Below are 3523 nucleotides of genomic sequence, written 5' to 3'. Positions count from 1 at the left end.
GACTCATAGTGATTCTCCTGTTTACAGTCTCCCAAGAGCTGGGATTACAGGCGCCAGCAGCCTGGTCTCAACTGTGGTCTCAGCGCAACCCAGGGGCCCTGGATCAAAAGTTAATGCTTAATTTTCTGACCAGTTTTGTACGCTCATATCTGGTAACCTGAACAGCTACTTTGAAGGTAATAATATGCAATATGAGAACCATTCTTGATTTCCTATTTATTATCTTGTTTGAGAGTTCTGTATTATTTTTGATATTTTAAACATTTTTATTCTCTTAGCATAAAATTAAAATAAAAAAATATTTAAGTGGTTAAAAAAAAAGATGGAGCAGCAGTGTGAAAAAATGAAAACCAACATAAATAAAATTTGCAATCAGAGAAAAAATACCATTTCAAATGATAAACTCGAGAGTGAATCTTGCTGCCTTCTAGGCTGAAGCAAGACTATTGACTTGTCAGCCAATGTTGGCTCTGGGAATTTAACCTAAGCAGAAGTAGGCATAGAAAACTGATTTCAAATACACATTCCAAAAATGTAAGATCCTGAAGTATGCGGCTTTATCCTCTATATACACAGGAAGTCAGTGTAAGGCTTTCTAGCAATTAAAATCAAGTTCTCTAAACAAACCTGAGCAGTCAGCAAGTCGCCACCTTCCTCAGTACAAAAACCTCTTTCCCCTCCTCCTCCCATTGCTTTTCGGTCTCATGCCTGATTTTACTGTACAATGGCCTAATGATGAAAGTGTGTGTGATGTGGGCTATATATACATGTATGTCACAGGCTGTGTGTGTGTGTGTGTGTGTGTGTGTGATGTTTGCATAATGTTCAAATAACGTCTATTCCTTTCCATGTCAGCCTGAAAGTTATTCTATCAATTCAAACCTACTACAATTGCTAGAAAGATTTTTCAGAGCTGTTTTTAAAATGGCCTGCAGAATCTATTGCACAATTTTTTCAGCACTGTCTGTGTTGACAATCATTATTTATGGAGGCTGGCTTTGAGTCTGGAAGACAGCCAGGAGTCATCCAGAGCACACTCTGGCTAAAACACGCTTGATTAAGCTGAAGTAAAATCAATTTAGGTTTCCTTTCTTTTCCTTTACTTTTTTTCCCCCTCTCTTGAATAATTGTTAGGAGGCAGAAGAAATCAATGGACTATGGCAGTCTTTTTCCTCAATTTTTACAAAATAGTTCTGCTTGGCTGTTTGATGGCGAAGGATTAAAACCTACATGAATAATGCTTTCTGTTAAAGAAACAGAGCAACATTTAGTTATCTAACAGTTTTTCTGTACATGCTTCCTAGGACATCCAAGGAGTTGTCATTTTCTATTGCTAATTTAGTTTGGGTTTTAAGATCATAATCAAAGTAATAAACCCAAATATCAGACTTGTGGAAGACTCATATTGGTTAGGGTTCCCCAGAGGAGCAGAATCAACCATTGATAGATAGATAGATAGATAGATAGATAGATAGATAGATAGATAGAGTTTTTTTTTTTAATGTAAGGAACTGCCTCATGCTATTTTGGATACTGGCAAGCCCCAAATTTGCAGGGCTTATGGCCTACTTTGAGGCTGAAGGTCAGCACACTGGAGAATTCTTTCTTATTTGGTAAAGGTCAGTCCTTTGATGTATTTAGGCCTTCAACTGATTGGCTGAACTCCAGCCACATTACAAAGGACAGTCTGCTTCCTCAGAGTTCACTAATTTTAATGTTACTCTTACCCAAAAACATTCTCCAGGTTGATACACATATAACAATCACAAGTCTACACATCGTTAATTTGACACCTATATGCTTCTGATTAAACTATATTTAATTTACAAGTACAGATACTAATGAGGTCAAAATTCAACTAAAGGATAGCAGATATCTTGTGTACTATTGAACACTCACTTGCCTTTTCCCAGAAGAGAATGCAAAGTTTTTGAATGATGCCTACCTTCTCGATATCCTGTAATTGACATACTATGATGTAAACAATACTTACTTGTCATAATATAAAGTAAATTCATCTTATGTAATAAGTGAATAAGATAAGAAAGGAAACTAAGATATTTGTTAAATATGCACTTACAAACACATTTGTAGCAAAATAAGAATATTCTCATGACAACTACAGTCCTTGTTTCTACAACTGGACACCTTACCATAACTGGTATTGATGGCTACTCTTTTATCTGCTTATGCTTATTCCTTTGTCTTCAGCAGGAACCTAAGCCAGACATGATTTCTTTGCCAAGTGGAATGACCCAAACCTCTATTCCTGAATAGTCTGGGCCATTAGTAGTCCAGCCTGAATTGGGTTGTAATTTTCTATTGATTCTTACCATGGAGCATGGTGACACTAGGAGAGAGCATAGAAGATCTCATCATTCCAGAATATTCTTCCACACCTCCCTGTGGAACAGCAGTCCAATTTGCTTTGGCAGTCAGATCAGCCTCCCCATAGCACAGTAATCACCTTGATTCAGAGACACGAGGAGTCCAAAGTAACTGGGCAGCAATCTTAACTTCCAGTTCAAGGGAGTGATTGCGTGCTTCCTATTGGAAACATGCTGCCCTTTGAAACCAAGACCTCAAGACCATCACAGCACAGGCGACAGGCCCAGGTTATAGGAATAACCCAATTTGCTCTTGGGTTGCTAGGGATAAGAGTGGGCCTGCTCTAGTTTCCAACACCTGACTTGTGATCCTGTGAATCCTGGCTATGGGAGAAGTAGTGCCGGACAGTGGATCAGGAAATCAGAAGCTCTGAGCTTAACCCTGGCTTTCTCCACTTTGTTCAGTGGCATTAAGAGTTGGCATTAGGGATAGCCATATAATCTTATTAGGTCTGTTAATTTGTAAAAACATTTTCAAAAGTATCCTGCACATGGTTACAGATCCTCACTTTTATAAGTGATTGATAGAAAGTATCCACTGATGATATTTTGTATACACCTGTTGCCAGATCATGACAGGGACTCAGCGCTCTATTTTCTACTGGAAATGCCTTGAAGTGTAGTCAAATTATATAGAGTCAATTCTTGAAACCCCAACTTGGAAGATCAATCCTCGTGATTGTGTTCCTCTGGAATCACTCTAAGTACAAAATCTATAGCTAATTCTAACAAACAACAAAAATATCAAACACAAAATCATAGATTAAAAACTAAAATTATTCCTAGATATCAAACTGGGCAACTTGAAAACTGGGATGAAGAATGCTTACTTAGTTAGCTTTTGGATAACATAGATTCTCAAGGCTCACACTAAGGTTTTATTAAGCTATTTTTAATTAAAATCTTAGTTAAGTATTTACCTTCCATAGATTTGAATTTCTCATAGCTAGATTTATGCAATGGAAATATTCTGTCGATTTGGTAATTAAACCTTAAATATGAATCAAACTATTTCTAATTAAGAATATCTCCACAGAAAAATTCATGGAAATTTTTGACAATTAAATGATTGTAATATACACATACTTAGAAAAATTAAAACTTGCAATTCAATTCATTTTATTTTGGTATGTATT

The sequence above is a fragment of the Octodon degus genome, unplaced genomic scaffold, assembly GCF_000260255.1.
Source record: "Octodon degus isolate 3935 unplaced genomic scaffold, OctDeg1.0 scaffold00127, whole genome shotgun sequence".
Taxonomy (NCBI): Eukaryota; Metazoa; Chordata; class Mammalia; order Rodentia; family Octodontidae; genus Octodon; species Octodon degus.
This window is presented reverse-complemented; position numbering follows the sequence as displayed.